General features: G+C 41.4%; 1 pseudogene; it reads left to right on the top strand.

Annotated features, from left to right (window-relative positions):
• The window catches only part of LOC103286500 (oxysterol-binding protein-related protein 9-like), a 159,422-nt pseudogene extending 141,811 nt beyond the window's left edge, over positions 1-17,611 (top strand).
• The last annotated feature ends 4,697 nt before the right edge of the window (positions 17,612-22,308 follow it).

Below are 22,308 nucleotides of genomic sequence, written 5' to 3'. Positions count from 1 at the left end.
CCCACCAGGGCCTTCAGGCCCAGGCTGGAACGGGGAACCAAGGGTGGGTGGCGGCTAATGCAGCCCCTTTCCTCAGGGCCAGCAGCCAACCTCCCATGATCCCTCCCCCCACTCCCACCCCATGCACAAATTCATGCACCAGGCCTCTAATCTAAAAATAACAGAAGGAGAAAGGGAACTAACATTATTAAACACCAGATTTGTTACCAGAGATGGGCTTTGTACCTTATATATGTTGTCTCCGGTAATTCAGTAAGCCCTTCACAACAGGTATCATACTAATCCCATTTTATGAAGGAAGGAACTAAGACTCAGTGAACTTAAGCAATTTCCCCAAAGTTGCTTTGCTCTAAAACCCCAGAGTTGTTCTATCACACTCTACAGGTCCCTGGGTTATAGTGCCTTTGACTCTTACCAATAAAACAACTTCATAAAACTTGTGCCTTCATAAATATCCCATATAAACAAGGTAGCCTGAGGCTATTTCCTAGAAATTTTATTGCATTATGCTCTGTTGCAATTTACAACTGAGAAAATGTCCCATAGCCTTTTCTCCTAATTAAAAAAAAAAAAAATGGGGGTACAGATTCCCTGGTTCCCAAATAACATTTAACTGCTCAGGACAGAGCCAAGTTATATCCCCCCACAACCCCAGAAGCCTTTCTTCTGCCTCGGGGGAGCTACCAAGGCCAAGGTGCTCCTTTAAAGCTTGTCTTATTGTGGCTGTTTTATTATTCATATACTTTTAATAGCATCTCAATGATTGTTTTATAGGCCTACTATAGCTTAAGTTAATGCTAAAGACATTACAAGTAGCTCCCTTTTAAATTTTTAACCAGAATAAAAGTTTACAAAAAGCACAGATGCTCCTGAAAAGGTAGGATCTTGTATCCAAACAGAAATGGAGACAGTTTTAGAGGGCAGCTTACAGATTTTATGGGGCCCTGCCCATATTTGATGCCCATTAGAACTACGGAAGTAAACTCTGTGACTATCTACAACCAAGTATGTGATGGCTTCTGACTTAAGGCCATTTCAGGAAGATTTACAGAAGAGGATGAAGAAAGAAAACATTCTATTTTTCTCCTTTTCATTAGAGAAGAAAACCAAATGTTTCCACAGCTGGGGAGTTACTAAATAGGAGAACATTAGAAGTATCAACACTATGCAACTATTGAACGAATCTACTTAAACTACCAAAGTTGATAGGCCGAGTTTAGAAGCAGTTAATGGTTGTCTTTTATTGAAGGGGAATGGGTTTTGTTAAATGTATCGGTAGTGCTAACCTATTAATAATTGAAGCATAAATCTTTCCCACTGTCTCAGTAGACATGCTCTATCATAGACACAATGATGAATTTGATGCTTTTGCTTTTATGTATAGGAGCCAATAGCAGGATCCCTCCCAAATCTAGATGGTTGGGTTCCTGAAGAACCTTCCTGGTAGGAGAATTCCCAGCTGTAGAACAGTAACCTTATGAGTAAAGCAGGGTTGAGGGAATAGGTCCTGAGTGAATCTTTGACAAATATTTTTGTATTTACTAATATACTGTGATAAAGCCAGCTCACTGTAGTCAATGACATTTTTACACATCTTAAATTAGTAATAAAGGCCTATATATATTAATCTTCATTGTCTAGCTCTTGATTCCATGGGTATTTATTAAGATCTTCCCTCGAGTTTCAAAGAGATGCTAGTGAATTCATTTTATCTTTATCAATAAACTACAGGCTAAGAGACAGCTTTTCCTGTCTTTAGTTTTCCAGCCAAATGTTCTTTCTACCATTCAAATTTTATAACTCAGAGCTGTGGTCACCCCTACCCGCACCCCACCCACAGCCCAAATGACTACCTATCTTTGTCCCAACAATGCACGAATTTTTCAATAGAAAACATTTTATAAGGAACATCCCAGCTGAGGAATGTGTTCTTCATTATTTCCCCAATCCCAGAATGATGGGCCTGATGTCAGAAGACTCATTTCCCCTCCTTCATCCTCACCATACACAATAGTCCACTTTGAGAGCTAGCTATCCTTTCCTTGGATTTCCTTCTGCCTTGCTGCAAAGACTCCAGCTTTACTTACTGTGATGGTTGGTTTTATGTGTCAATTTGGCTAGACTATAGTACCCAGTTATTCATTCAAACACTAATCTAGGCATAACAGTGAGGTAATTTTGTAGATGTGGTTAACATCTACAATCAGTTGACCTAAGTAAAGTAGATTAACCATGATAATATGGGTGGGTCTCATCCAATCAATTGAAGACCTTAAGAGGGAAAACTAGGCTTCCCAGAGAGAAGAAAAACCTGCCTCAAGACTTGCAGCATCAGCTCCTGCCTGAGTTGCCAGCCTGCCAGCCTGGACTACAGATTTCAAATTTCATACTTACCAGCCCCGCACCCCACAATCGTGTGAGCCAATTCCTTAAAATATATCTGAGAGAGAGAGAGAGAGAGAGAGAGAGAGAGAGAGAGAGAGAGAGAGAGAGAGAGAGAGAGAGAGAGAGAGAGAGAAAGAAATACTAAATAGCAGTTCTATTTTTCTGGAAAGCCCTGACTGATACACTAACTTCTCTGTCCCTGCTATTGCTAACTATCTAAAACAAGGGACTCATGAGTCACCCATCTTAGAAGTAGAATCTCACAATTATTCCATAGTAAACTTTATATACTAATATTCCATGGAAGGGAAACTTTACATTGTGTAGAGATTGCTATAATTTTCAAGCTGGCCTCTGACAAAGATTCTTTGCTTGATCCAACTATAGTCAGCCTCCCGAACCTTCTCCTAAGCCTATCTGTGTATGTCCTTATAAAATCTAGTTTTAGCAAGAACTTTTGCTAAGTCAATTTAACCAAACCCCTCACCCTCAGTATCTGATCATTCCCCATATGTGATTGGGTTCATCACCCCCTGACACTCCCAAGTGATATCTGATCAGCCTGGCCTATCTTCAGTAAGAGTTCTCTTAGGTTGGTTTAGCCATAATTCTCCTTACCTCTGATGTTTCCTCTTAGTAACTTTCCATGGACTGCCCCCCAAATTGCTCCTTGTCTATGAAGTCCAACTTACCCATATTTGTGCTCAAAGTTGAACCCAATCTCTCTCTCCCAATACAAAATCCCACTGTAATGGTTGTATCCCTACTGCTACAGACCTGAATAAAGTCTGCCTTTCCATCTTTAAGAAGTGAATTTTTTTTAATTCTTCTAATGAGAACAAATTGCCTCAGTACTTGATTGTACACCAACTTTGAGAAGACTTGTGTTACTCAGTTTAGAAAGCATGGGAATTTAGCCAGTAACCTGTTTTCTCCCTACAAAGCTGAGCACATCTGAAGACTCCAAACCAGCTTCCTCAACCCAACAAACATTGGGAAAAACCAGGCATAACTCCAGGGCAGGCCTTACTATCCTAGAGCTGAGGCAGTACTTTAGGAGCTTCACCCCACACTCCTACATTTGCAGCAGAACTGCCTCAGTACTCCTAATGACCTTCTGCTTCAGATTTTAGCCTAGGACCAGGTCAGACATGTGGGGCCACTTCCCATGAGAATGAAATTGTCAAGCACTTCTCCAACCTGTTCTCTGAAATCTACATAACATATGGCTGGGCAAGCAGAGGCCATATTTTCTTAGCTTTTGAAGGGGAAAAATATATAAGTTTTTGAAATCTAAACCCCTACTCAGAAGTTAAAGTATATCCTACAGGGAAGAAAGAAAATAACCCAGAAATTTCAAATGCTTCAGATTCAAGCATTTATTAAAGTTATTTTTATATTTCTAAGAAAGTAATTTTCTTCAAACTGCTGAAGGCTGCTAATTGGAAGAGAACAGAAAACATAAAACTTGGCTTATTTCCAACATAAGAATGTCTACAAATAATCATTATTATCATGTCATTAGGATGGGTGGGTGGTTTTTTTCCAATCACAGTTGACATATTATATTAGTTTCAGGTATACAACATAGTGAATAGATATTCATGTAATTTATGGAGTGATCACCCTGATGATTCTAGTATGGATGGATGGTGATTAATTTGAAATATTTCTCTCTCCCCAATAAGAAATATTATCAATGTGACCACCCCAACCACCACGTAACTTGCCAGCACTTGCAACCAGAAATTGTCCGAGTGGAAAAAACTACTGGCCAACCCCAATTGACTAAAGGATCCTGTCTGAAACTGGCCAAATTGAATCCTGGTGCCACTAATCAATAAATAATGACCCGGCTGGTGTTGCTCAGTGGTTGAGGGACAACCCATGAACCAGGAAGTCATGGTTCGATTCCTGGTCAGGGCACATGCCCAGGTTGTGGGCTCAATACCCAGTAGGAGGCGTGCAGGAGGCAGCCAATGGACTATTCTCTCTTATCATTGATGTTTCTATCTCTTTCTCCCTCTCTCTTCCTCTGTCTGAAATCAATAAAAACATATACATACATACATACATACATACGTACATACATACATACATACATAAAGTGAAATTTTCAAAAGTTCCTCAGGTCATTGGTAAGAACAAGCTATCACAAACAGGGCAGAGGTAAAGGTCCTATAACCTTTCCATCCCCCGAGGAAAGGGCTTTCCATACCACTTACCCCTTTACCCCAGCCTCACAAGAACCATAATGTCCAACACCATCCCACCTGACATCGTTGACCTCTGCAGATCCTTGACAGGTGGCATCTCTTGGCCCATTGCTGATGCCACTCCTGATGGGTGAGGAGGGGAGATCCTTACCCCCTTCCCATGATGATTGTGGTTACCACAGGAAAAGAAAGCACGGGACACCTAAAGATGATCTGGGGAGTGCTGAGTCTCAGGTCTGGTGGTGCGTTTACCTCCGCCATTTGTCACTGACTAGAAGAATCTCAATGAGGAACAGCTGAAGAATCAAACTGGCTTGTGTCAGGCTGAAGAATCCACTATGCAGAGATTAAATGTCATCCCATGTTTACAAAGACTTGGGTTTTTGGTGGTGCTTGTAGAATGATTTATTTGAATAATTACTTCGAGTGAAATATTATGCTTTATTATTTAAACATGAACGAGTCAAGGTCCCCACCTCAGGGAACTTACATCTGATGGAGAAGACTGGCAAGTTCAGAGCTAAAAGGTGGGGGTGAAATTTGCTTAATTGAGGAAGACAAGCCTGTAGTAACCCACAGGTGGAAACAATTAATTTTAACTAGGAAAACTGATATAGGCTGTCTAATAAATTAGTAGGAATTTGGGTGGTTTCCCCCAGAAGCTCAAAAGGATGGAAATTTAGGGGATACTTGGAACTCAGGGGAGGAAAAACTGGAGAGAAGTGACATATAAAGGAGAATGGCCCCCAGCAACATGACAGCTGGCAGAGCCCTCAGGAAAAAGAAAAGACTTTTGGGGGCTTGTAGACTGATTTCTTAAGCCTTCAGTATAACTCCTTTAAAGAGTGCATGGGGACAAGAAAAAGGAAGGGACTGGGTCAATGCTTGGGGTCAGCAAGACAATCAGAGCCCTTTCTCCCCCAGGATTTGTAAATCTTGGAAACTGCATTTGGAGGATTGTGCTTAAATGTTAAAGAAATGGAGACCGGAGAACTTGGCAACATTTGGATTTAACACATGAAAATGGTAAAGTAATAAATTTTAAAATGACAGTGGGAGTGCAAAGGAAGGAAACAATTTCATATGCAATAGCACTGAGCTAGTCTGTATTCATGCGCTCTCACACTGTCCTGTTGTTAACTCGCACTATTGCCTCTGACTAAAGCACCTTCCTAAGGTTCACCCAGATGCTACCTCCTTCTGGAAGACATTTGGACTCTTTCGGGCACACTCTGCTCTCACACACTTACCTCAATTAATTCCATCATCTAACTTTCTGAGACAAGCTTACTCACTGCACAGTCTCCCAAGTGAATGGTACACTAGACCCAAGAACAGGAGCTGTGTGTCTTTTTGTCTTTGTGACCTCAATGCTTAACACATTAGGTAGGACATAGTTGGTACTTAATCAAAGTTTCTTTCAATAAAGAGGACAATTTCAACTGGACTGTACAGGATGGTTGTGATCTGATTAAATGCAGAAGATGAACAAAGACATTTGAAGCAAGGGGAGCACAAGAAGGAGGGACATAAAAGGAATAGCCCGGCTAAACATGGTGGCCTGCATTTACCACTGCTGTCTTCTGAAATGCCCCTGAATTGCAAGGGACTTAAGGAACTTTCTAAAGAAAACAATTTTAAACTATGAAGTCAAAGGGCAAATAGCATTACAAAGTGAGCACCTTTAGGGAAAATGGGAAGTAAATGAGGAGTTAATGTAGCTTAAAAGGAAGAAGACCAAGTGCCTAGAGAGGGATAAGCCAAAACACAGCCAAAACGCATGCCTGGGAAATGCATGCCTGGGAGAGCTTGGGTCTGAGGCCAAACAAATCATGGGCCTGAAAACAGGGAGATGAGTCAAATCTGAATACGAAACTTTGAGAGTCTAGACCCTTCCCCCATCCCATGGTGGGCCACTAGAGAGGGTTGTTCTGTGGAGATTTTGGACCAGATTTGCCAGACCCTTAGTGGACATGCTATATCCTTCTTTAATATTCTTTGATATACTATGTATTCAATATACATGTAACATATACTTCCAGCCCTTTATACAAGACTCTTCACAACTCCAACCCCAGTTTCAAGTGGAAAAGTCCAGTTTCGGGCCTGATCCCCAGTAGAACCCACTAGTTGGCAAGCCCACTCTGCACATAGCACTTGTAATCACCTTTATAGTGACACATTATGAACTACAATTTTTTGAAAGCCAATACCCTCACTTTGTTTCCCCTTTTAATACAATCTAATTTATGCACACCCTGCAGATGCCTAGTGTCAGTTGTAAAGTATAATTTAAAGACTAGAGTCAAACATAGATGTCTAGAGAAAACAGGAGAGTCCAAATCTAAAATGATTTATTGTGGGTCAAGCATCCCCAGAGAGAAGCACAGAACTAAAGCAGGAGAAAGTTGGGTTTGTAATAGGAAATTATTGTAATTAAAAGCTGGAGTTTACTATCTAAAGAAGCTGAGAAAACCCTACAGAGACCGTAAGGGGACTTCTAGGTAATAATGTCAAACTGAGACCAGATCAAAGATTTGTTCTACTTCTTAATAAAATTAAATTTAAATTTAAAAAAATTTAATCATAAAAAAGTTTTACCCAAATTCAAATCAAGAAAAAGTAATATAACTTTCTGATCTAAATTTCAAAACTGGAAGCAAATGAAAGAAACAGAAGATTCTCAAAAGACTTAGGGGTCTCTGAGGATGATTGAGAAAAGATCCTCAATTTTCCACTTTCTCCCATTTACAGACTTTTACCAGCTTGTCCTTTGCCATGTGATGCTGCTGATCATCCACTAGAGCTAGATTTGGCCACGTGACTTGTTTGGATCCATATGATATGTGAGAGGTAACGATGCAAATAGAGGCTTTAAATGTGCTTGTGACTCAACTTTTGGTTTCTTAGAGTGTTGTGATCCCACCATGTAGCAGCTCCCTTCTGTCTTGGTCAAAGTAAAGATATGAAGCATCCCTGAAACAGGCTGGAAGCCTGGAGTCCAGCCAAGCACAGCACACCCAGCCTAATTAGACAAACTAGAGATTACTTATAGATTCCTGAGAATGAAAATAAATATTTGCAAAGCCACTGAGTGTTTGAGGTTGTTTATTGCACAGGATAAAAACTATTATAGTCTCTAACTTCATCTCCATCTCTTAGAAATCATACTAAGAGAAGATGAGTAGACAAAATTTTTTAATGTGCACTTATACCTGCTAATTTGGAGAGAAGCATATTGAGTACGGAAAGTGCAGGGAGGAGATTCTCAAGAGGAGCAGCATTTCTCTGCCACTACAAGAAGGCAGGATTGCAAACGAGGCAAGAAAATCACCACAACTGAATTAGGGATCTCTAAAGCCTAGGGCTTCCATGCCCTTTGGGAGCAGAACAGACCTAGGCAGAGTAAGCCCTGGTGTAGGACAAGCCAAGGGCTCCAAGAAAGGCTTCGCACAGCCCAGCAGAATGTTGCTGCAGCGCCCAGCCACCCACCTTCAACTGCACAGGTTCTGGTTATATAAAAAGAACAAGAGTGCACAGGAAGCAGTCTTTAGGATTTAGAACTGTGAGTCATAGAGAAAGACAGACAGGTCTTAGGTAAAGTGGAGAGTTTGAGAGAATTTATGTTTACTACATTATATTGACTAGAAAGTGGGCAGAGCCATTCATGCCGAACTAGATCTAAACATGGCACAGTAGCTAAGCAAACACTAAAGCAGAAGAAACAATACAAAGAAAGAGAGAGGGATAGAGGGAAGGAAGAAAGGGAGAAGGCATGACAGATAAAAGGCACAACCAAAAAGAAGGAAGGAAAATATAATCCAGGAAGAAAAGGCAAATTCCCATTGAGTGCTTCTTGCTACAGAAGAATCTAAGAAAAACATGAAGTTAAAGCAATAATTCAAAGTCAAAATGAATAAGTAATGGAATGAAATGAAAGGGAGACTGTGGAACTAAGACAAAATAGAGATCAATACAAAATCATTCCAGAAATAATAAGTAGAAATAGTGAGGAGATGAAGAGAAGAACAACAAAAATTACTGACAGAAGAAAAGCTAACTTAGTTATAGCACATGGGAAGGAGAAAGTTTTTCTTGACCTCTTAGGGTGCCTGGTGGGGTCTGAAAATTAAATGAACAAACACAGACTAACAGGAGAATTTTTACATATACATGGAAACCTTCATAAGAGAATGAAGACATGAGGAAGTGACCAGAGCAGAAAGCTTTTATACCTTACAAAGAAATTGTGCATTTGTGAAAAATTTGCAATACAAAAGGGTCTGGGCTGGGGTGGTCTACCTAGGACTTAACTAGGAAGATAAGGGTCAGTTTAGCAAGGTTTGTTTGCAGACTCCTCTGGTGCCAGCTCTGGAGTTTGTCTCCAGACAAGGGAGACTTCCTTTCCTGCCTTTACTCCTTGTTTTTTCTGCATTTACTTCTTCTTAATTGCCTTCAGCTCAAAATAATCTTTATGTCAGAGGCATATTTTGGGGTGACATATTCTGATTTCCTTCAGTGGAGGAAATGAAAGCAAAGATATAAAATCAATTGAGAGGATATAGAGGAACAACAGCAATATAACAAGATAAAGAACTCAATACATAGAACTAAAAAGATAGTAAAAAACACAATAGAAGAAAATTATCATGACATAAAGGTACAACTAAACCTGAAGACAAAAGGGCACAAAATCGATATAAATGATTATATGACATGTTCTCAAGAAGATATTTATTCCAACAATAAAGATTCCTTCAGTCATGGCACTGTTATCACCTGTGGAGAAGAAATATGTATCTCAAGTTCAACAATTCCTGCAGACTCCTTTCAATTTATTTCTTCCATTAAATTGAATACCCCGAAGGGATGAAAATGAAGCTGTGCTCAGGCTTCCCAAAAACAATATCCAATGCCAACAGGCAAAGGAGCAATGTCTACAAGGTTCTTAGGCAAAGAGAGATGGACACAGCCAAGTAATCCTCCAGCATGAATACAAGACAGACATTTTCCAACAGGAAAGAACAGAAGAAAGGGAGCACCTGTATATCTCTGGAGGGAGGGGAAAGTGGGATTCCTAACCACATCCAATTAGTCAAAAAATAAATGGAGAAGCTGTGATTTTAAAATTACACAACCCTTGATAGAAAGTGTAACCCAGGAATTTTACGACTAGACAATTTTTCCTTTGAGTATGCAGCTAAGGGGCGAATCAGGAAATAAAACTCCTGTAAGCCCTCCTACATAACAAATCCAACTCAATAAGAAAGGAATTGAAATTTTAAAAAGAAGTGGAGAAACTTTAATTAAAAAATATTAGTGGTGGGCCTTAACCCATCTATTTAAAAGACCAAAAGTCCCAGATAATTATGGTTACAGAATAGAATGTAAATCACCAGCCTTGATCATTTAAACATTCAAATGAGTAATGGGAATTCAGAGGAGGTAGAATCGGAAGACTGCATATCTCCTCATTCATCTGAGTAGGAAGTCAACCATTCCACCCAAAATTGAAAACAGGACTTTAAAGCAAAAGAATCCCTAGTGTTTTTATCATCTTTCTTCCCCTTAATTTCAGAGGAACTGTTTTTAGGAACTGTTATCACCTGTGGAGAAGAAATATGTGTCTGGCGTTCAACAATTCCTGCAGGCTCCTTTCACTTTGTTTCTTCTGTTAAATTGAATTGAATATTTTTTAAATATAGCTTTCATTTTTAAAGAAGTGCTTTCATTTGTGTAACATTAGTTCTCTCTTTTTTCACCCTATGGAAATATTCACAAAGACACATGCAAGAAGGAATAAATAAGATTTGGGGAATGATGTGCAATTAATGATGTGCAAATGAGAGTTACTCTAGACCAAGGGTTAATAAACTATAGCCCTAAGGCCAGATCTGGGCCTAAATAAAGTTTTACTGGAACACAGTCAACTGTGGTCATTTGCATGCTGTCTATGGCTGCTTCCCTATCACCACAGCAGAATTCAGCTGTAGTGACAGAGACTGCTGGGCCTCCAAAGGTGACAATATTTATTATCTAGATATTTGCAGAAAGTTTGGTGACTCCTGCTCATCGATGATGGGATCTGGGGGTATACATGATTGGATTTGGGATTTTGCTTTCTTTTTTATTATTTGTTTTAGTGCATAGAATTTTTCATGAGAATTGTGACTTTTAATAAAGGAAAAAAACCACTTTTGTATTTACAGAAGACTGCCCTCCACTCATGGGTGGGATTTAGGCTAAGTGCCCTTGTGGCTCAGCTAGAGATTCGCATACTCCTTTTCACACAATGCCCTTCCGTCTGAGAGGCTGGCGTTTCTGGGAAGAAGACTCAACACAAAGCTGGCTGGCAGCTGTGGAAATCTGGGCCAGCTTGTCAGGTGCCCAACCGAACAAGGCAGCTATGTCCCTGGTTTCGGCAAACAATTTGAGAACTCCATCCAAATAAGAAGGTGGGTAGGAGAAGGCAGGGGAGGAGAAAATGTTTTCTCTATTTAGTGTTTGCCAAAATCACAACCTTCAGCAAATATCACATAACTCATTTAAAAAGTCCTCCTTTACTGAAACTAAAATGGAAATGGCCCAAGAATCAGAAGAAAAGAAAAGCTAATCAGTCCTGCTTCTGTGTTTAAAATCTCTTTCTCAACTGCATGCTCATGTTCCCATGCCCAAATAAAGGCCTTTCTGCTCAAAGATTCAGACTATAAAATGTTTCAGAGTCCGCACAGCCAAAGAAGGGTGCACGGTCTGCAAAATACCACCTGGTCCATTGGAGACCTTGTCACACCGAGAGCTGGGACAAGAAGAAAGAAGCTGCCCACACGTGTCCACCACTTTGAGCCTCTGACCTTCAGTCGGGCCACTTCTCTCAAAGCTTTTCCACCAGGGAAACCTCCATGAGGATTTAAGCAGCCAACACACTCCCCATGCGGGAGGAACGCCCAACCCTGTTCTGCATATCACTTCGCCCAGCATAAATTATTAATTAATTACAGAGCATTCCAAGGGCAGAGGCGTCGTTCCGCAGGATGAGCTATCGGCCGTTAGAAAAAAAGAGAAAGATTAAGATCCATGAGTTAGAGGTTTCATGATTCAAAGGGTTGTCTCTCTTAAAATAATTAATAATGTTGGTTTGATTCCCTCCCTGAATAAATATGCTTATTCTAAGAACAGTAAAGCTCCCCAAGTTCAATAGCAACCAGAATAAAAAGGTTTCTGACAGAAACCTTCTGTTTGCTTCCTGATTAGAAAGCAACTTTGTTTTTTTAGGGAAAGGAAAAAATCTATATTAAAGACTGTTTTTACTAAAAATGCTAACTGATCAATTATCTAAAAGCAAAAACTGCAAACAAATTTTCTTCCTGCTTCTCCGGGGTTCATACACGATGAAAATCAGTGTTTTTAGGTAGCACTAAAAAAGTTGAAGTTGTCTAAGAAAAATGCTTATAAATTCTTACCATGAATCATAAAAGCTGGAAGAGATTTCTTCTGGAGATTTTACCATTTTTGCTCAGATTTCACAGATCCTCCCTACTGTTTCATCAGTGAGGCTAATGCTCAGTAAAATTCAGCGTAATCTCTCAAACACACACAAATCCTCCGCTCTGTGTCACTTCCACTACCCGTCCCAACCCCACAAATACCTCTGGGGGAAAATAAAGAATCCAGACCAACATAGCCATTCTTCTTATTTATTTTAATTTTTTAATGTATTTTTATTGATTTCAGAGAGGAAAGGAGAAGAAACATCAATGATGAGAGAGAATCATTGATTGGCTGCCTCCTGCATGCCCCCCACTGGGGATCGAGCCCGCAATCAGGCATGTGCCCTTGACCGGAATCAAACCCAGGATCCTTCAGTCTCTTCCTCCATCCACTGAGCCAAACCAGCTAGGGCTATTTTATTTTATTAAATATGTTTTGTTGATTCTTTTAGAGGAAGAGGAAGGAAGAAAGAGAGAAACATTAATCAGCTGCCCCTTGCATGCCCCCAACTGGGGATCGAATCTACAACCTGGGCATGTGCCCTGACTGGGAAGTGAACCGGCGACCTCTCGTGCATGCGATGATACCCAACCAACTTAGCCACACAAGCCAGGGCAACATAGCCATTCTTTTTAAAGATGAGGGGAAACTTTTAGATATGTTTCAAATTTCCTCAACTGAGCCACAAAATGCTGAGGTCCAGTGAGACGCGTGTCTTCACCCATGGGCAGGTCAGACATCAGCCAAGACACTAAGAGCAATTAAAAACAAACAATTTGTGATTCTAGATCAGAAATCCAATCCCATTACTAAAGCCCAGACGTTGCATGTTCCATTAATTATTTAAGTCAAACTGAAATACCCTCATAGAAAAAATAGAACTAAGTGAGAGTCTTTGGGGTTTCAAATTATAAGGAAGCTCTACATATTTAACTCTATTCTTTGCATGTCTAGACATCTTTCATTATATGCTTAACATTCTTTTTAGCCTCTGAATTTGTTGTATTCCTCTAAGAAGTGTAACCTTGTCCTGATGAGCAGTTAACTTATTACCGGGTCATCTTGATCCTGTTGAGTCCTGGGTTTGGGCTTTGTTGAAACAGGTCTTTTTCATTATTGCTCAATCCTATGGCATGTCCCTTATTCCTAGGACATGGTCCTGCCTCCTGAGGTGAGCCTTTCTGGGGTCTCAAATAAGTGTGAAGCTCCACTTGGGCTGGATCGGAACTCCCACAGCTCCCTTTCATGTGCAACTTCTAAATTCACATTCACCTCTCGGTTCCCTAGAAGTTGTTCTTCGTTGACTTTGCAAAGTCTCATTTAGTGCATATGTAGCTAAAGATTTGGCAAATAACCTGCAGGAAACAAATGCCTACAGATTTGGGGGCTATTTCTCTTCCGCGGCCTGCTCTATGGTGCCCAATCCTGCAAGTTTCAGCGGACTTAGCTGCCCTGACCTTTATCGTTCTTTCTCCACCCCACCAGGCTGCCACCCTCTGTTTAGGCCCCACTTCCCAACAGTTAGAAGGGTGCCTCAGACAAAAAGTCAGCATGAAAGTGGACCTCACCTTGTGTGCTTCCCTTCTCTCGAGAACCACAGTCCTGTGACGCCCACTGCCCAATGCCTGAGAATAGTTGTTCATATGCTTTTGCCCAGTTTTACAGCTGTTAATGGCAGAAAAATAAATCTGTTATTCTATCTTGTCAAGAACTGGAAGTCCTATGTATTTTTCATACTTTTGTTTCCTATGTATTTTAACATGTCAGTAATTTTCATTATTCTAAGAATAACAAAGACCTCTAAGTTAAAGTCATCAACAACCAGTTTAGAATCAGCTCTGGGCTGGGAGTGAGGACACCAGTTTCCTCCATCAGTTCCTTCACTGCCTCACTGTCATTTACGCTCCCTGAACCTCAGTCTTGAACTCTGTAAAACACACTAAGCTACATGATCACCGATGTCTCTTTAAGCTCTAGCACATTCTGACCCTTCTACTCTCATTATGAACATTGGACTAATGAGAAGGACTATTCAGGAATCCAAGCAGCAGTTCTTTGCAAAGGGAAAGTCCTTCCTGTAGCTCTCCATCCACAAGAAACACGTTGGGCCTGCACGCCCTCCAGCAGTCCTCTCTATGTTTAAATGATGGTGCAGAGGGTGGGAGTCTACGAGCACAGCACGGTGGACCAGTCAGACTTCAAAGACCAGGTGGCCTGATGTCCAAACTCTCTTACAAAGAGGTCTTGTCATTTCATTTCTCTGAGCCTATTTCCTCCTCTGCAGATGGCTAACATGATGCTAACTTGCAGAGCTATCCTGGGAATTAAATGAGATAATGTATATTTTAAGGGTAATCATGGAAGGCTTCTTTTTTTTACTGATATACTCCCAGTGGCCTCTGAGAAATGGCAACTCATACATTAAGTTTTGAAATCTCTTCCCCACCATCCTATCTCCACCTTCACTTGCTTTACTGCCACTACCACCACCACTATGCGACAAGCACAGGGAGCAGTGGCCAGCAGCACAACCCCCCTCCCCCAGAGTGATACCTTATCACCTATCCCCTTCCTTAGAAAGTAATCAGAGTTGTTGTTTTTTTCACTCTAGATGAAAAAGCATTGGGAATGTTTTGATTAATTAACTTTACCACAAAAAAGAAATGGAATACTTTTTTTTTTTTAACTGCGAAGGAGAAACATCTCAACCCTGGTCTCCTCAATCTCTCCACCTGCCAAAATGTTCCCAGAACTAGCGATCCTTTCAGCAACTAGAGAAGGGTCCCTGAGCCTGAGCTATTCATGGAGCACAGGTCCTAATGGAGAATGACTGAGAACTAGGAACTGCCCCAGAGAACCCACTGGGATGCTCTCTGGACTGAATGAGGCTCTACTGGAGGAAAATCACCTCCCTCTGAAGTGCACCAACTTCTTGTAATAGGTGATGGGGCAGGTATCCCATTAAACAGCAGGGGCACAATCTGTGTTTAGCAGCGCCCCCACGTGGCAAGAAACAGCCACTACAGAGGGCTGACCAACACTAGGCTTTATCCCCCCTTGAAAATGGAAGTTGGGAGAAATTTCCTTTTAGACTGCAAATATTTCCAAAGGTCAGTGGATAATCCAGAAAGAAAAGGGGACCCCTGATCCTATGTGTTTGTTCTACATCAGTTCACACCTATTATATCCATGAAGAGCAAAACACATACTGGTAACTACTCAATAAATTATTATAATGAATAAATGTGAGCTGAATTAAATAAGGACAAAGAAATATATATGATGGGGACAGAATTATTAGACAAAATGATATTCACTGAAATAGGCTATATAATAAAAAGCCTAATATGCTAAGTGTCCCATGGTCCAGTCAGCCATTCAACCAATCAAAGCATAATATGCTAATGTATGCTAAGGCCTCTCAACTGCTTGCTATGACATGCACTGACCACCAGGGGGCAGCGAGTTGGCCTGTTGACCAGTTGCTATGATATGCACTGACCACCAGGGAGCAGACGCTCTGAACGGTAGGTTAGCTTGCTGCTGGGGTCTGGCCGATCAGGACTGAGTGAGATGGGCCAGACACGCCCTGTAGCCCTCCCACATCACTCCCCGGCCCCGAATGTGCATTGGTGAGGTCCCTTGCCTGTGCCCTCTCGCAATCCAGGCTGAGAACCACCCCCCAGCTCATCCCACTTTCAGTGCACAAATTTCATACATCGGGCCTCTAGCAGCCTTCATAAAGATAAGATGTGTGTTTGTTTTGTCCACTGCTGTATCTCCAGCATTTAGAACTATGCCTAGTGTGTATGGCTTAGTAAATATTAGTTTATTTGAATGTTAAATGAATTGGGGAGAAAGAAGGACTTCTTGTCACATGGCTGCACCCCAACCCCCTTCCTGTCCAATATATTTACCAGCAGCTTAAGGAAAGACCTAGGAGGCCCGCTTACCAAATCCACCCACAGCACCAAGCGGGGGGAAATGTTGATTGATGATGACCTGAATCATATTGCCCTATCTACATGCTAAGCCAGAAACCAACAAGATGAAATGCAATTCATACAAATTCCCACATACAGGCTGAAAAAAGATAAAGTGTACAATTTCAGGGTGGAAAAGGCCGGGCTTGCAGCAGTCTCTAAGGACAAGACTTGAAAGTTTTCATTGGAAGCAAGGCCTGTATTGGCAACATCTGACCCTGTCAAAACACTTGTGCAGTGACAGATGGCCTCGTTGGAAGGGAGTGTCTAGAATGAAGATGAAATGGGGAGTAGTTCCATGGTGCCACGGATAAAATGTCACATTCATCTGGGGTCTAACATGGGTCATATGGAGTGGGCCCAGAGGGGGTCACTGGATCTAATGGATAAAATAATGAGGAAGAATCTTGAAAACATATCATCTGTCCTCGTCAATTGGGCTCAGTGGAGCCAAGCGTCCTGGGTTCGATTCCGGTCAAGGTTAGGCTTGGAATGGATCTTACTAAGGTAGTTCACCCAACATTTATTCTTGAAAGAAGATCTCTTTTAGAAATGTATGCAGACTTTTTTGCACATCCGGACCTGTTTGTGAGCATTAGTGACCAAAAGGATGCCAGAGACTGAATGGTTCAGGTTGTGAAATGGTACCTCTCAGCCTTTCATGCAGGAAGGAGAGGATCGGTTGCCAAAAAGCCATACAACCCCATTTTGCATGAGATCTTTCAGTGTCACTGGACATTACCAAATGATACCGAAGAGAACACAGAACTCGTTTCAGAAGGATCAGTTCCCGGGGTTTCCAAAGACAGTGTAACATTCGTGGCTGAGCAGGTTTCCCATCATCCACTCATTTCAGCCTTTTATGCTGAGTGTTTTAACAAGAAGATACAATTCAATGCTCATATCTGGACCAAATCAAAATTCCTTGGAACGTCAATTGGGGTCCACAGCATAGGGCAGGGCTGTGTCTCGTGCCTAGGACCATGACGAACATTACATTTACACAGTCCCCAATGGTTATGGAAGGTCTATCCTCACAGTGCCCTGGGTAGAACTAGGTGGAGAATGCAATATTAATTGTTCAAAACTGGCTATAGTGCAAATATTGTCTTCCACATGAAATCTTTGTAAGATTTCTGGGCAAGAAGTACAGAATTACTGCTGAGGTTTTTTTTTCTCCAAATGACAAGAAGTCCTTTGTTCAATTGAAGGGGAATAGAATGGTGTCATGTATGCAAAATATGCAACAGGGGGAAATGCAGTTTTTATAGATACCAAGAAGTTGCCTATAATCAAGAAGAAAGTGAGAAAGTTGGAAGATCAGAATGAGTATGAATCTCGCTGCCTGTGGAAGGATGTCACGTTCAACTTAAAAATCAGAGATAGTGATGCAGCAACTGAAGCCAAGCATAGTCTTGAAAAAAGACAAAGAGCTGAAGCCCAAGAAAGGAAGAAGGAAAGTCGATGGGAGGGGAAGACGGAGAATGTTGGGTTTACGGTAAACCATCACTGAAACGCCTTGGTGCTGCCAAGCATTAGGTTGGGAGATGCAAAGTTTACACATGATAACCAGGGCAGTGGGCGTAATTAAGCAGCAGTCTTCCTTTGGGAGAACGTACTCCCTTCTTATTGCAGTGGTTCCTGTCTCAGGGCTACTGGATTTCCGATGCAGATGAACGATTAAAGTGAGAAATGCTTTCCCTTTTCCTCTTTTGTGGCAGTTACAATTTTGACTTTAGTCCTGAGAAAAACTTGAGGTTTTGAAAACATCATATCTGCTCCTTTTCCAAACCCCAGGCTTTGAAAAGCATTTATAAATCCCAGTCTCAAACTCTGTACTCTAGTACTGCTATTGAGATATACATCATGTTTCCTAGTTCATATAATCTTGGGATATATATATATATATATATATATATATATATACATACATACATATAGGATATACCTGATGCCAGATTTTTCATAAATATTCCATCTACTATAAATATTGGTTCCTCTGACTTGTTTTAGAAAATTAGTGCAATGTATTAAAATCAAGTGTTAGGGAATTTCATGGTGTCACCTACAATAACTTTTATTTTGGAGTTGTATCTAACTCTAGGTTATAGTTTAATTATACTTGGTGCTTCTTAAGGCTTCATAAAGTATTTTTTCCAACCTTAAAAAAAGAAAGAAAATGTGGTGTATAATATGTACAATGGGATATTATTCAGCCATTAAAAAAAGGAAATCCTGCTGTTTGTGCAACATGGATATACCTAGAGGGGGTTATACTAAGTGAAGTAAGTTGAACAGGGAAAAACAAATACCAAGTGATCTCACTTATATGTAGAATCTTTAAAAAGTTGACCTCACAGAAGCAAAGAGTAGAATGGTGGTTGCCAGGGGGTGGAAGAAATTGGAAGATGTTGGTCAATGTGTACAAATTTCCAGTTGTAACATAAATAAGTCCTGGGGATGCAATGTACAGCATGGGACTATAGTTAATAATGCCATATTGTCACTTTTCGAAAGAGGACATAAGAAGTCCAAGAGACATATGAAAACGTGCTCGAAGTCATTAATCATCCAAGAGATGCAAATCAAAACGACAATGCAGTACCATCTCACACCTGTCAGAATGGCTATCATCAACAAATCAACAAATGACAAGTGCTGGCGAGGATGAGGAGAAAAAGGAACCCTCATGCACTGCTGGTGGGAATGCAGATTGGTGCAGCCACTGTGGCAGAAAAGTATGGAGTTTCCTCAAAAAACTAAAAATGGAACTCCCATCTCACCCAATAATCCCACTTCTAGGAATATATCCCAAGAAACCAGAAACACCCATCAGAAAGGATATATGCACACCTATGTTCATAGCAGCACAATTTACAATAGCTAAAATTTGGAAACAACCTAAATGCCCATCAGCAGATGATTGGATTAAAAAACTGTGGTACATCTACACAATGGAATACTATACCGCTATAAAAAAGAAGGAACTCCTACCATTCGCAACAGCATGGAGAGCATTATGCTAAGCGAAATGAGCCAGTCGGAGACAGATAAATATCACATGATCTCACTCATTTGTGGAATATAATGAACAACATAAACTGATGAACAAAAATAGATTCAGAGACAGAGAAGCATAGAACAGACTGTCAAACCTCAGAGGGAAGGCAGGGGAGGGTGGGGAGATGTAGAGATCAACCAAAGGGCATATAAGCATAATCAATGGGCACAGACACAAGAGGGGTGAGGGCATGTGCGGGGGTGGGGGGGGACATGGGCGGGGGGAGGAGACATATGTAATACCTTAATCAATAAAGAATAAAATTTTTAAAAGACTATCTTGTGTATTTGAAAGTTGCTAAGAGAGTTCTCACTACAAAACAAAACAAAATTATAACTACATGAGTTGATGGGTGCATTAACACCTAATTGTGATAATCATTTCATATATGTACATATATCAAATCATCATGTGTGCACCTTAAACTAACACACTGTTATATGTTTACTACATCTCAATAAATTTGGGGGGAGGGAACCAGTTTTTTATCAACTCACCTGTTCTATGTCTTTACATTGCACTCAACCATTTCAGAGCAAATGGAAATAACTGTTTTCTTTGACATCCATATTTCCCCAATTTACATAATGTTAGGTTTAATTATGTGAATGTAGTATTGAATAGAGCTGGCATGGACTGGTTTGGGAGAGAATACGACAGCCTATGGGAAGGCCTGCCCCTCAACTGCTGGATGTGTCCCTGGGCAGTTCCATGAACATCTCCAGCCACGCCTGAACAGTATGCCATAGACACCTGTCAGCTCACAGAGTGGACAGAGTGGGCCAAGCTGGAGAGATGGTTAAATGGAGATCTGCTAAGCAAACTGCTACTCTACCTCTCGATGCTAGAGTGTCCTGGCCTCGGAGAAGGTAAGTAATTCACTCAGTCAAATAACCAGTGGGTCCCTTCTATCCCAAATCCATGCTCTCTCCATGGGGGACCCTAAAAGAGTTTGAGGGATCATTGGACGAACCACAAGCCTTGCCCTGTGAAGGGCCCCAGTATTGGGGAGAGGGGAGCTGAGTGATCTCCAAGGCCCCTCCAACTCTGAACCTGTGAGAACCTCTACCTCACTCGGGCTCTGGGTTTGTCTGGGACTGGAAAGTTGTACTGTATTTTAAACAGCCCATCAATGTGTCTCCACAACTGCGTGTGTTAGAAGATATGAGATTAAAACATCAAAGTCTAGACCTCAATCTAAAGGTAAAAAGTCATTTTTGAGACAATAGTGGAGAAATTTGAGTATGGACCAGGAATTAGATAATATCTATACGTTTATTATTAACATGTAATAATAGCATAGAAATTAAGAAGAAAATGCTTCATATTGGGGATAAATGACCAGATGCTTGGATTTTGCTTGAAAATACCTTATGGGAGACAGACCCAAAGAAAGTGTACAGTTTTGCTATAGTTGTTTCACCTACTCACACTCTTTGGGTCTGTCTTCCATAAGGTATTTTCAAGCAAAATCCAAGCATCTGGTCATTTATCCCCAATATGAAGCATTTTCTTCTTAATTTCTATGCTATTATTACATGTTAATAATAAACGTATAGGGATTATCTAATTCCTGGTCCATACTCAAATTTCTCCACTATTCTCTTTACTTTTGTACATACTTTTTTTCATAATAAAAAGAATTTAAAAATCTAAAGCTGAGATCCCATGGTTATGAGGTGAGGTCTACCACCCTCGTCAGTGGTAAAGCCTGGGTTGGAGGAAGAACGTGGAACCCGCTTCCTGTTCCCAGAAGGCCCTACAGCAGCTTGAGGAAACGAATGCAGACAGATCTCAGTTACTTAAAGGAGTAGATTCCAAGCATTGCTTCACACACGGTTATCACTTCCACAATCACAGTTTCTCACTGGAAGGAACCAAAAAAAACACCCCAGCATTCCCAGACATTGGACTGCGCCCCCAAGCGTTCTCCTGGGAGCATATGACACATGCAGACTCCAGGGATCCAACCCTTCCCACAGAGCAGACTGAGCCGTGGCAGCGCCCCTGGGGGTCTGGATGTTTAATTTACTTACCCAGTGAAACTAGGGCAGCCCTGAACTGGGGTACTTGGATCCTCCAAAGGGGATCAGCATCCCAATTTCACCAAAGAGGAATTTGGCCTAGAAGGGCCCTGTCACCCGCCCAAGGTCATCTCCCCTGCGACCTCCCCTCATCTTTTACAACCTTGCCCTCTGCAAGTCTTTTGTGGAAGATGTTGCCCGCCTGAGAGACCCCTCAGAAAGAAAAGGCCCTGGGGGCTCCAGCTGGTAGGTGGAAGGAAAAAAGCCAGTCGTTATCTTCGGTTCTGGAGGGCTAGAACCTTCCCCAGCATCCTTGCCTGGTTGATGCAACCTCCCTTTTTGCTTCCCCGCCCTTATGTCCCCGTTAAGCTCTCTGATTCCGTCTTTATAATAATGACCCCTTGCCGCAGCTAAGGAGCTCTCAGCGGGGAGATGCTCTAATAGAAAAGACAGGGAGGAACCAGAGGATATCTGTTACAGCCGTTATTTCCTACTCAGGATCCTATTTTGCATCTTAACTTGAAGCCCATATTGAGCCTAGAGGGAGGGGCCCTGAAATCCGCCCTGGGAAATTCATTAAAACCAAGTCCATGGTTACTTGGGCCGATCAAAGTGAAACACTGCCACCACGTGGCTGCTCTCGGTCATCACAGCTCTGCTTTCACCGGGTTAAACACAGAGGGCGGGATGGAGCTGCAGGTGTGCATGGCTCTTGCCTTCTTGAAACGATGCTATTTATATTCATGGAAGTACAGGCACCTGATACAAAGCTCATAAGTTCCAAATGCTCCGCAATGGAACGTTAATCTCCCCACCCGTGGCCCCAGAGGTATTACTGAGGATTTCTTGCTTAGCCTGCGGACGTACTCTTAAGCCGGCGGGCGCGCGCGCACACACACACACACACACGCCTCCTTTCAGCACCAATGCTGGCATGCTTGCCTGTGTGTTCACTGCTATATCCATGGTGCATTGAAGACACTCGAAATAAACATGAGCCCTGTCTATGCCTTGGTTTCTTCACCTCCTATATTTCATGCACAGTCAATTGCTAAAAGCCCATCTCTCACAGATAGAGCAGGAGAAACCAGCAGATAATAGATAAAAGACATGATTTTAACCAAATGCCCATCCCAGCCAACCCAAAATCA

The sequence above is a fragment of the Eptesicus fuscus genome, chromosome 15 (genome assembly GCF_027574615.1).
Source record: "Eptesicus fuscus isolate TK198812 chromosome 15, DD_ASM_mEF_20220401, whole genome shotgun sequence".
Lineage (NCBI taxonomy): Eukaryota > Metazoa > Chordata > Mammalia > Chiroptera > Vespertilionidae > Eptesicus > Eptesicus fuscus.
The sequence above is the reverse complement of the archived record's forward strand: the minus strand, read 5'-3'. Positions and strand labels throughout refer to the sequence as shown.